Raw genomic sequence first — 13,563 nt, 5'->3', positions numbered from 1 at the left:
GGATTGGAGAGTTAGGGGTTTTACTTACTGTGAATTCTACACTGGGCTAGGAAGAAAAGGAGGAAGATAAATTATTGGAAAGTTAAAGTGAGGAGGGATCAACAGAGAGAACACCTCACCAAGAGCATAAAATTGTTGGCATAGGAGGACTAGAGGAAGTGAGTTGAAGGATAGGACATGATTGACTTTTAAACCAAGATTTTAATCAATGATGATCACTGGGATAAAATTTAACACTAGTGGGGTCAAGAACCATGAGATCATCTACCTATATTTTAAAGTCTCTGAGAATTAATACTAAAAGTATGGTTGATAGGGAGACAGTGAACAATATGCTGAAACTACAAATTAAGGAAGGGGAGTGACTAGGAGATCAGACACTGAAAGCAAGAACAGTAATGGCAAAACCTGATGACATATACAATAAATAGGTTTTGAAGGAGAAAGTGGGAAAGATAGTTTGGAAGCTTCTGTGAAAAACATGGGGCACATTTTTCCCAAGTTATGCCATTCTTGGGGCCGGGGGGTGAGGGGGAAGAAATCTATACTCAGGATGCTGCAGGTGAAATGATGTTGTTGGAGCAAGTCAGTTTCAGTTAGAGCAAAACGTGAAAGGGACATTTAGAGACTGTATTTTGAGAGTGTATGTGGGGTAGGGGGGCTTGAGGACAAACTCTGAATTCCAGAGGTGCAGTGGAAGAGCTTGGGAAAGCAAGGAAGGATGAAAGGGTAGGGGTAATACAGAAAAGACTGACAGTGTACAAATGTGGGATCAGATGAGGAGGCTTGATTCCCACTGGTGCCTGAGATAAACAGGAATGTGATGCTGATGCCATTGGTCCTAGATGCCAAAGCCTTTAGCCTTGACTGTCAGACTGTTCCATTTGAGGACTCAGTAATTTCAGTATACACAAGTTTAAATTGAAATAACTTTCATCAGGAAATTCTTTTCCTACAATATCACTTGCTCTTCCACTGGCATGGTGTGAGGGAGTTAATGGGGCTGGCTGGGGCATCAGGAACGCCAAGGCAAGTCATTATGAAGAAAACAAGTGACAAGAATGGGTTACCACATTGGAATCTGAAAAAATCCAAATCAACAAGATTAAAAAACCAAACAAGAAGCAGGAATAGAAAAACCAGAGTGAGGTCCCTAATAATAATGACTGGTATTTATTGGAAAGTTACTATGGACAAGTATTTTACCAGTATGAATTCATTTACTCCTCACACAAGCGTTGAAGTTTGATATTTAACATTTTACAGATGAGAAAACGGAACTACGGAATGGTGAACATGGCTAAAAGGCACCCAACTAAGAAGTACCTGTTAGGAAGGGAACACACAGAGTCTGGCTCTGAAGCCCAGTGCCTGTACCTCCCTGCTGGGCTACAACTGAAGTTGTGTGTGCCCAGGCCCATGTCACCTAAGCCAGGGTCTGAGAAATCATCCCCAATTTCAAGTTTTCCCTTAACAAGATGGTCACCAAGTGCAAATTGTTTCTGACCTTTAAATGCTCTTATTCTGCTCACTTTTGTTCCATGCCCACAGCTCCCCCCTGCTCCAAGCCCCCTTTCGCCAGGATTAGAGCAATTACTTCCTAAAAGGTTTCCCTGTGTCTTGCCTTGGCCTCTCCAACTTAAGCTCCTTAGCGAAGCTGGAGAGATCTTTCAAAATCACAACTTTATTATATTACTTTCGGGCTTAAAACCTTACTATTGCTTTCCCTTGCTTTTGGCATAAAATCAACTCTACAGTGAAGTTTGAGAAGCATCCATGATTTCACCCCTGCTTACTTCTTCAGCTTTATTTTCTCCCTATCCTGTACTATGTATGTCATCCACACTGGACTTGTTTCAGTTCTTCAAAGATGTGTGTTCCCCGGCAATCTTTGCTTTTCATAAGAGGGTTCCTCTGCCTTCAGTATGCTATCTGCCATTCTCTCCCTCCCTCATTTGTTAAAATGTTTTCAGTTTTCAGTAACTGAAAATCTAGCTAACGATGGCCACAATGATGAGATATGTATAATATCCTAATAAGAATTCCTAATGTTTCCAGGATTCGAAGAAACAGCTTTTTTTTCTACATTTTCATTCTGCTATTTTTAGAGTGCTGGCTTTTACCATTATGTTTATCACTTCAGGGTCCAAGATGGTTGGATGTAGATTGTGTTGAACATTATGATAAACCACCCAAATCCATTTTGATGAAAGCACCTGTTGACTCAGCCTTTGGAAGTGCTGTTAGCAGAATAGCTTTTAGCTGTCAGCTCCTTTGGGGATTTCCTTGGCTGCAGAAAGCCATAGTACACAAATTACAGACCTTTCTGGGATGGTCAAATACAGTATAGTTTATTGCATATAGTGTATGAAGACCTGGCTATCTTGTCCTAATGGGGAACAATTTTGAAGAGCCTTTCCAGTTTCAACGGTTCTGGTTGCTAAGGTATTATATTCAACTTCTCACTCTATCCAATCCAGCTTCTGTCCCTTTTCTTTTATAGGTGTGATCCTAAGTGCATTTGCAAACATCCTGCACCCTAAACTCTGTCTGAGAATATATTTTGAAATGGCAATAATTGTTACCAGGTGGTCAAGGACAGTAGCCAATAAGATGGGATTTTTGAGCTGGGTCACTTGCTGCCAGGTAGCAAGGAGGATCCTCCTGATGGTGGTGAGTGGATCATAGATAGTTCCTACAAAACCTGGAGACACAAATGCTTCGACTTTCACCAGTGGTGAATTGAGTTGGTCTGTATCATAAGAAAATGCACTGGCTGGTAAAATTTATCAAGCGTTTGAGAACTATGGAATAATAACTATAAGAACAATAGAACTGAGTGATTAAATTGAGCTCTGGAAAAAAGGTGATAAAAGCTGAGAGCAATTAATAGCCAACTGAAAACTAAGGGTGAAAGCTAGGGTGCCTTGCTGGTAATATACAAAAAATACCTTATCTCCTCCAAAGGCAGGGCAGAGAAGGCTTGACCAGGCTCAGGACTCCAAAAGGGGCTCCAAAAGCTTAACTCTCAATCAAAGCAGGTCTCTCGAAGACTTTTCAAATTTATAGAACTCAATTTGTGAGCTTTGTATCTCTTGTATGGGTCAGCAGCTTAAATCTCCTGCTCAGATTTTTCAGCTGCAAATCTGTCGCTTTCTTCTGGGCATCCTGTAATCTTCCCTGAACATGTGCAGTTTAAGGGTCACCCTAGTTTTCAGGAAGATCTGTAGCTAATGGGAGTACGTGAGATTTTTTGTTCCTCTTTGATTTCCAGCCACCCCTAGCCAAAAAGAGCAAGGTGTTCTGTTTGATATCTAACTGTCCAGCATCATGTGCTCTCAGGGCAAAAACTGTAACCTCATGGGCCTCACCCAGTGAGATTTCCTTCTTTCAGGAGTGAATCTTCTCAAGTTTCTTCCTGCCGTTGACTTCTCCTCGCTGGCTTTAAATAGTTGCTTTTTATCCAGAGCTTACAACTGCTCTCTATGGGAAAGTTTGTTTCATACAAGCTACTCCAGAATTACTAAATGGAGATCTTTCAACATTAGGGTTTTTTGAATAAGGAAATATTACAGGACAGCTCCCACACCACCCACCCACCATCAAATAACACCACTTTGCCTTGCTAACTCCTTCTAAATTTTTATATTTTAGCTTAAACATCTCCATCTACAAATGACCTGTCTTCCTTAACCTTCTAGAGAAAGTTAGGCTTACCCATCTCTGATATATGTTCTTGTAGCACCCGACGTACCCACTATCATAACATTCATGACAGTTTATTGAAATGACATGTTTAATGTCTGTTTCTCTAAATAAGCTATAAATTCTCCAAGGACAACAATTGTGCATCTCATGTTAATTGCTGCATTACAAGGCCTATCAAATGGTAGACAAATTAGAAATATAAACAAATAAAAAAGTGAATAAATGCAGATAGGAAAAGTCACATATTTGAAGACTGCAACATGAACACAAGAAGAGAAAAGGTTCTGAGAGCCGTAACTCTAAATGATATTGCCTCCACCAACTGAACGCTGCTCAGCGGCCAATTATTGAGCATCTGTCGCATCTTTTTACCCATGAGATCCTCACAGGGTCCCATGACAAAGTCCATCTGGGTTGAGAGCAAGGTTAAAAACATTCAGGGGCAGCAGGGGCCACTGATGATGGTGCCTGTGTTGGCTTTGAGAAATTTGGACCTTCTGTGCTGCAAGAGAAAAACCAGACATGACTTGAGAAGAGAGAGTCCAAAGGCTTTCTGATCAACTATCCTCCTGTCCTGGCTGACAAGGCAACCCATTCAGCCTGCCATAACCTTAAAACTCTAGATAGATTGTAGACTTTTCATGCTTCAGGTACTTCTGGCACATGCATTTTGTGTTGAGTTGGGGGTTGGTAAATACATATGTTTTGCATTACCTCTTAAAAGATTGAAAAATGAGTCTTGAGAAATCAGAAACATTTCCATCAGCACCTATAATCTATTAAGGCAATTAATCAAACATACACTTTGTCAACTTCCTCTTGTTCTGTTATGTTTTATGACTCTATTATTATTTCATCAACACAAAAAGGATTAATTTTCATTGCATGGAAAATATTTGGGAGACAGGAAAAAAGTGACTTAGCTGCCAGTCTCTAGTTTGTGACTCAAATCAATCATGGGGACAGATTGAATTATTTTTAACTATAATGTATTCAATAGGCCTTGTTGGAAACATTTTATTGCATTATAGGATTTTCTACAGTATCAGAATAGAAATCATCACTTGGAATGAGCCTGTCCCACAACCCGGTTGCTCTTGCATAGGCTGTCTTCTCTAGGAGGATATGAGCATTTGCAGGAATCGATTAAAATAGCAGTTACACCTTTACACACAAGCTTGTAAGTGCCTTGAGATTGAAAGGCATAAATGTAAACCTGGAAGAATTTTTTTAAATCAGGAATTAATTAATTAATACTGGAGGCTGCAAGGTTTCTCAGGAGGATCCTTAGGCACGAAGGGGTTCATTTGTTTCCAGAACTGAAGTCTTCTCAGACAAGTGGGTTATTTTTCTAAATCCAATGTCATTCAGGGTGATCAGCAGAGTAGTCATAAACACTCATTAAATGACTACTGCTCAGTAAATGAACATGTACTTATTGAGCATCTATTATGGCATGAACAATAAATTAGGTACTGTGGGGCTAGAAAGATTTCAAAATTCTGGTCCTATTAACAGTGTACCTTAATCTAGTTGGGTGGATTCTTCTGGGCATAAACTGTAAGTTAAAAATTTAAGTCAGTATATGAAAACGTCCAGCAGATTGATATGGACGTATGTCAGTAATCAAGTGCAGGAGTGGACAAGTTGGAATCTAGTGTGGGCTTGAAGGATCCTGCAAATCCAGGAAGCAGGTTAAATGTGTCATACATGCCTAGGAGTTCAGAGGAAAACCATCACAGTGTTAATGAGAATCTTACAGAAATGTTTATAAATGGCTTCACACGTTTTCTTTTCTCTGGTATGATTAAGTGTCAAACTTGAACATTCTACCAGGATAAATTTATGTGAAAATCTTAGTTTCAGGACATCTGATGCTTCCTTTAAATTGCATCTCCAAAATGACTCTATTTTGTGCTGGAAAAGACTCTGAACCATCCAGTAAGTCCCTGTGTGACCTTGGACCAATTATTTTATCTTTCTGAGTCTCAGTTTTCTCATCTCAATAAGGAAGCACAGAGCTAGATAATCTTTATAATCTCTTGTTATTCATGTGTGGTTTCATGAAGAATTTTTTCATTTTTTGGGGGGGGTAGAAAACAGGGATCAGAAAACCCAGCTGACCTTCTCGCTCTGATTTGTTGATCCATCCCTGCCTTCTCAGTCAGTGCCCTTGCCCTACTTTGCTTGGCACCAACAATTCCTCCATGCTGCCAAGAGAGGGGGTAAGCAGGTGAAGGAAAGTGGCCTATTCTGTTCTAGTTAGTTATTCAATTCTAAATTATTAATGCCATTCCTGTTCTTCTATCACCTTGAAGTCGTTGGATGCCAAGGGGTATTAATAAAGGATAAGTTTCATGAAGTCAAGAGGAAAGATGCCAAAGTATTGCCAATGGTTAGCCAAGCAGAAGGCTGGGGGAACAGGATTAGGAGAAATGAAGGAGTGACAGGAAACACAAATTTAATCTAATGTCAGAATTCTGAAGTAGGTAAAGAAGGAGAAATATTATAATTGGGAAGTCTCCATGCAGAATTAAGCCTATGATAAATTAATATCTTTGAGGGGCAATCAATAACAACAAGGTTTGCATTGAGCTGAAAATCTCATTAATAAATAGAAACGTTTGGGCTTGTTTATTTTGTTTCCCTTAAAAATAACCCTCTGCAGAAAAGAGCAATTTGAAAGTCATGGAAAACATGAATCATCTCTAATGAAAAAAGATAAACTTGCCTTTAGACAGTCCAGGGCCTGTCTTTGGGATCTGAAATGTGAAATGGGCACTGACCCAATGTAGAAAGATCTTTGAAATTAAAGGCATGAGGCATTTCCCCCAAGAATGTTGTCCGTGGACAGCTGGCTACCACAATTGAGTCTAGCTATTTGATATGCTTTCTATTTGATATGTATTCTCACAAAATGCATGTGATCAGGGCAACAGAGACTGGCACTGTGTCTACAAGGTGCCAAGCAAACAGTTTTTTAAAGGCCATCCTTAGAAAGCCAATTATTTAATTTTTTTTATTTTTAAATGAAACTGATTACCAACTAAGCTGGATTTCACTGAAGCGTGGTAGGTGTGATGTGTATATAGCATAGCTTCTGCAAACACTTTTGAATCTCTGGAAATGGAATATTCTTTCACTTTAAAAGTTGTTAGCAATATCTATAGATTAATAAAGGCAAAATCTAACATTAATCAAACATGAACTCTGTGTCAGACACTGTGTTAAGTGCTCTACATACAGTATTATAATAAATCCTTACAACTTGATCATGGAGTTATAATTATTATCTGCATTTCAGAACAAGAAATCTAAGTCTCAGAAAAGCTAAGTTACCTTGCTCAAGGTCATGCACTCACTAGGAGAGTGGACTCCATCTCTGCCTAACTACAGGACCTGGCCTGTTAAATACCATCATATATGCTGCACTGTGCATATTAATAACAATGACAGTTAACAGTGAAGTCTCACATATATTGCTTTAGTTAATCCTAATGAGCATCTGAAATGTATGTTGTCATCCTCTCTAACACACAAAAGTGAGAACTGTGCCTTTGAAAGGGGAGAACACGAAGTCATGTGCTGGGGGAAGTATGATAGGACAGGCCCACAGATCCACATCCTTCCCAGCAAGCTACCATATTTTGGAAGGCAGGTCATGAGCTTACATTCTCTAGCAAGGAAGTGAGACACAGAACATTGGTGAACGGATGTGATACTGGAGTATGAATAGACCAATGGAATAGAATGTCCAAAAATAGACATTGGTACATGTGGAAATTTGGTATATGACAAACGTTGTCTCTTAAATCACTAGGGAGACAATAGGTTTTTTTTTTTTTTGAGACAATAGATTTTTTAAGAAGTAGTGCTGGGACAGCTACAGCCACTGGGAAAAAGATAACACTGGGCCCATACCTCACACCATACACAAGAATAAACTTTAAATGCATCAGAGATCTCAACATGAAAAACAAGACCAGGAAGTACTGAAGGAAAACATAGGTAATTTCCTCTTTAACTTCAGTGTAAGGAAAGGCTTTCTAAATAAGACTTAAAATTTAGAGACAAAGGGGCACCTGGGTGGCTCAGTCAGTTAAGAGTCTGCCTTCGGCTTGGGTCATGATCCCAGGGTCCTGCTCAGTGGGGAGCCTGCTTTTCCCTCTCCCTCTGCCTACCACTCCCCCTGCTTGTGCTCGCTCTCTCTCTAATAAAATTCAAAGATAAAAAAAGAAAACATTACAAATTTGATGACATAATATGATTAAAAAGCATGATTAAAATAAACAAAACAAAACGGCACCACAAAGTGAAAAGACCACTGGGAAATCGGGAGAAAGTATTTGCAACACACGAAGTACATTGATATCCTAACAATATGTAAAATCCTTAAAACTGAGAGAAAGGGGACCAAAGGTTCATATGAAAATGAGAAAATACATAAACAGACTATTTGCAATAGTGCTAAATAATGGCCCTTAAGTGTACAAATATATGTTTCATCGTATTTATAATTGTAGAAACACAAATCAAAATGACACCAAAATGCAGCTTGTCATCTATCAGATTGGCAAAACCTTTTCAAGTCTGACAATATATTCTGTTAGTGAGGCTTTTGGGAATAAGCCCTCTCATACACTGCTGTGGAAAGGCAAAATAGAAGCCAATGTTATCCGTCAGGGGAGGAATTTGGCCACATTTAACATAGTTATATATTCACCTACCTTTTGACCCAGTAACCCTGCTTCTAAGGAATTTATCCTGAAAACACACCTGGAGCAACATAAAAATGCACTCGTATAAGTTTATTCTATGGACTATATTCCTATATGCTAGTAATGAAAGTGTGAGCATTGAAATTAAAAAAATAGTGCCATTTGTAAACTCAAAAGGCAAATAAAATAAGCATGAATTTCACAAAGTTAAGTACAGAACTTGCATGCTGAAAAGTACCAACATGTTGATGAAAGAAATAAAAGATCTAAATATGGAGAGACATGGCAAATAAGCATAAGAAAAGATACTAAACTTTATTAGCCATGAGCAAAATGCAAATTAAAGTCACAGTCAGTTATCCCTATACACCTATCAGAATGGCTAAATTAGAAATAGTGACAATACCAAATGTTAGTAAATATGCGGAAAATTAGATCACTTATTCATGGCAGGTCAGAATATAAAATGGTACAGCCACTTTGGGAAACATTTTGGCAGTTTCTTTTCTTTTTTTTAAGATTTTATTTATTTATTTGAGAGAGAGAATGAAAGAGAGAGCATGGTCAGAGGGAGAAGCAGACTCCCTGCTGAGCAGGGAGCCTGATTCAGGACTCGATCCCGGAACTCCGGGATCAAGACCTGAGCCGAAGGCAGTCACTTAACCGAGGCACCCAGGCGCCCACATTTTGGCCGTTTCTTTCTTTCTTTCTTTCTTTTTTTTTTTTTAAAGATTTTATTTATTTATTTGACAGAGAAAGAGGGAGATACAGCGAGAGAGGGAACACAAGCAGAGAGAGTGGGAGAGGGAGAAGCAGGCTTCCCGCTGAGCAGGGAGCCCGATGCGGGGCTCGATGCGGGGCTCGATGCGGGGCTCGATCCCAGGATCTCGGGATCATGACCAGAGCCGAAGGCAGACGCTTAACAATTGAGCCACCCAGGCGCCCCATTTTGGCCGTTTCTTAAAACAAAACTAAACATGCAACTACCACATCACCCAGCAATTGTGCTTGCGGGCATCCATCCCAGAAAACTTATGCTCACATGAAAACCTGTACCGAAATGTTTATGGCAGCTTTACTCTTAATAGCCCCAAACTGAAGTAACCCAAATGTCCTTCAAGGATTGAATGGTTACCCTGTGATACATCCACACTATGAAGTACTACTCAGCAACAAAAGAAACAAACTATTGACACACACAACAACCCTGGGTGAGTCTCCAGATAACTACCTTGAATGGAAAAAAGCCAGTCCCAAAAGGTTACGTAACACACGATTCCATTTATAAAACATTCTCGAAATGGCAAAGTTATAAAAATGGAGAACATAATACTGACTGCCATAGATTAAGATGAGGGTGAGGGAGGAGGGAATTGTGTGTGGCTATAAAAGGGCCAAAAGAGGGATCCTTGTGTTGATGGAAACGTTCCATTTCTTGCCCATCAGTGTCAATATCCTGGCGTGATATTGCAGTATGATTTTGGAAGCTGCTGACTTGGAAGGGAAGTAGTAAAGGGTATATGGAGATTATCTGTACTATTTTTTTCCCAACTGCATGTGAATCTACATTTATCTCAAAATAAAAGTTTAATTAAAAAAAAAGTCACCTGTAAATATCACGTGCCTTGGGATAGGATACCAAGGACACAACTTCATTTCTGTGGTATTTCTGTCAATCTTGAGGCCAGTCTCAAGGAAACATTTTACAAATAATCAGACACTACTTTGCAAAACATCAGAGTATTGGAGACAAAAGAAGAATGAGGGTTGTTGCCGATTAAGGTAGACCAAGGACGACTATGTGCAATGTGGGGTCCTGGATCTGATCCTGGATTGGAAAAAAAGGACATCACTGGGAAAATTGGTGAAATTTGCAGTTTGTAGATTAGATACTATTGCTTCAGTGTTACCTTTCCCGATTTGGGTAATCACACTGTGATTTGGGGGAATCTGGGTGAAGATTGTACAGACATTTTAATACAATTTTTTTCATTTTTTTGGAAGTCTGGAATTATTTTTTTAAGATTATTTATTTATTTGTCAGAGAGAGAGAGAGGCAGCACAAGCAGAGACAGCGGCAGGCAGAGGGAGAAGCAGACTCCTTGCCGAGAAGGAGGCTGATGCGAGACTCGATCCCAGGACCCTGGGATCATGACCTGAGCCGAAGGCAGATGCTTAACTGTCTGAGCCACCCAGGTGTCCCATGTCAGAAATTATTTAAAAAATAAGAGCATAAACAACTTTAAATATCTTTAAATTATAAATTGATGTTGGATAAATAATGGGGAAAATAAAGACTTGTCATTTGTTTATTGCTTAATGAAACCTAACACCTAAAACCTTAAACACCCCCCTCCCCCTCCCCCACCACCCAGGATGGAGGCCAGATACCGCTCACTCGCACAGACAGGGGGACTCATCACAAAGAGTCCAAGTGGCACATTGCAGGGTGCTCATTTCAAAATAGGGAGTGGCAGATTTTTCTTTTCCATGACAAAGAAACATATGCTTCAGAAGAACTGAGTTATGCAGGCTCAGAAAATAGATTTTTAAGGCCGAGAATGATTCTAATTTGTATCCTCTCAAACCTATTTGAGTTCCTTTCTTTTCTTTCAAAGGAGAGCTCACAGCTCTGAGTGGGCTGCTGTTGTGACTTGAGCAGGCAGTAGCTGTTTAATACATCTTGGCCTGACAGTGGGAGAATCGGATCCCCTCCACCTATCATCTCCATCCTTTGGATTCATTTATTTTTCTGCTCTGCCTCTCTGTTCTGGGGTAACAGCAGTGAAGGCAGCATGGTCTCCAGCAGCAGTCAAAGAGGCATAAATATTAGTGATAATTGTATGGTACAGTAATTGCAAATAGCGGTGATTAATTCTTACAATAATAGCTGTCCTAAGAACAATTGATTTTCCTTCTAGTCGAGCCCAAGTTTCCCATGAGAAAGCTTTAAAATGGTTATTATTATTAGTTTAAGCTTTGGGGAGAGCAGGGACGATGAAAAGGATGGTGATCATTTTGGATTTGTCAGCACTGACTCTTCATTAGTGTGCAGAACAGGGGTGTCCCCGGTACCGCAGGTAGAAGTACTGCCCTGTGGCGCAATGTCAACCTGACTCTAAAAGGAGGGAGAACCGCAACTCGCTGAATGTGTTTCTCACAATCCCAGCCGAGAATTTCCTTGCAACTCCGATGACATAGCACAGGAAATGAAAAGGCAAATCCTTACCCTCTCTTACCTCAAGAGAAGTGATAACTCTCTTGCAAGTCTTATCCAACACTGTGATTTATTTTTGAAACCTTCCTGATATATCTAGCTAAGTATTACCATCTCCACTGAATGTATGCTAATGGAAATATGAGGCAGTAAATTGCTTCTTTCAGACCATTAAAGAAGTCAGGGATGATCCACAGCTCCTATTTTTAATGATCAAATTAAGAAGTTATACCCAAATTTCAGGGATAGTTTCCCTCACTGCCCGCTCTTCACCCTTCTTCTTCTTAGTGAAGCCCACATGTAAATTAATGCCCGATAAATTTATCATTATGTGTTCACTATTTCACTAAATCCAATTATTCTATTAGTATAATAATATAGAAATTTAGTGATAAACATCACAGTTTTGTTTTGGTTACTCTCTAACCGTGGGAAAAACAATTCTTAAATTTATCAACTAGGGTCCAGTTTTCTTATCTGTTGCCCAAATGAATCATTTGATTTTTGAGTGCTATATACTTGCATGCATAAATTGAATAGTAGCAATAAGGGTTTTAATGTTCACAATACATTTGACACTTACTGGCCCTATATCCACTTTCACTTACTTGTCCTTCCAAATAGTCATGTACTCAGAAACTGATTAGCAATTTCCTATTTTTCTCAGATTTTACTAGACTCTAAACCTCATGAAAGCAAGTACTCATCCCTATATCCTTGGCACATTCTTATGTCCTTAATCCCTAGGGCAGTGTCTAATACAGCACTGGCACATTGTAGGTGATCAAGAAATATATGCTGAATTGACAGATGGATGGATTGTGCACCTATTATATCCATTTATTTCATAAATACGGTACTGACTTTTTTGGTTGGGCACCATATTAATCCTTTCTGACCACATTCCTCCAGGAGACACGGGTTTTGACTGAATCAGTTAGCTATTGCTACATAATAAATTACCCTGCAAGTTAGCACTTTATAACAATAGGTATTTGTTATCTCACACAGTTTCTGAGGGTTAGGAATCTAGAAGGTCCAGGCTCATGGTTTCTTACTAAGTTTCAGTTAACCCATTGACCAAAACTATAGTCACCTCAAGGTGCAATTGGACCAGGAGAGTCTAATTCCAAGCTCACGGCTATTGGTAGATCTCAGTTCCTTGCTTGTGGTTGACCAGGTACTTCAGCTCCTTGCCATGTGGACCTCTTGCTGTGGTTGTTTACAACATAGCTCACAACATGTCTTCCCCAAAGCAAGTAATCTGAAAGAGAGAGAGAGAGAGAGAGAGATAAGATGAGCAATTGCATATAAAATGGAAAGAAGAAAATTTTATTAGCTAATCTTAGAATGACAAACTATCATTTATTGGTCACAAAAACCAATCCTGGTATAATCCCACACAAGAATGTAAATATCAGGAAGCAGGCATCATCAGGAGTCAACTTGGAGACTGGCTAGTAGAATCCAACATTTTACCTATAACCTTCCATTCCAAGCATATTATATTATTAACTAATGAGTTAGTTTAGATTAAGAAGATGATTCTTTAAGTGAAAAAGACCAGAGCCATCTAGGATTTGAGAACCTCTGTAGTGGGAATTATGTTAATTTCATCTCACAAGATTTCAACACTAATCCTAAATGTAAAAACATTGAGGGTAAATTTGGGGGTGGGAAGCCAGTGTGGAAAAAGAAGAAAACCAACTGAGGTGGGTGGCAAATGTGTTTGCATGCCTCTTGCATAGACAACAATGGGTACTTCTTGATTTCCTAAATCTTAACCTCTTTGAGCAGGGAAATCCCATATTTCCACCAAAAGTTGAAAGGTCCACCTTAGTAGTGTGAAACAGGTAGTGGGGATGGTTGATGGGATTAGTAGAATGACTGTATAATTTATTGTCCAAATGAAGACACTAT

Source organism: Eumetopias jubatus, unplaced genomic scaffold (genome assembly GCF_037043125.1).
Source record: "Eumetopias jubatus isolate StellerSeaLion01/CBP00866 unplaced genomic scaffold, mEumJub1_p1.0 scaffold_2, whole genome shotgun sequence".
NCBI lineage: Eukaryota > Metazoa > Chordata > Mammalia > Carnivora > Otariidae > Eumetopias > Eumetopias jubatus.
The sequence above is the reverse complement of the archived record's forward strand: the minus strand, read 5'-3'. Positions refer to the sequence as shown.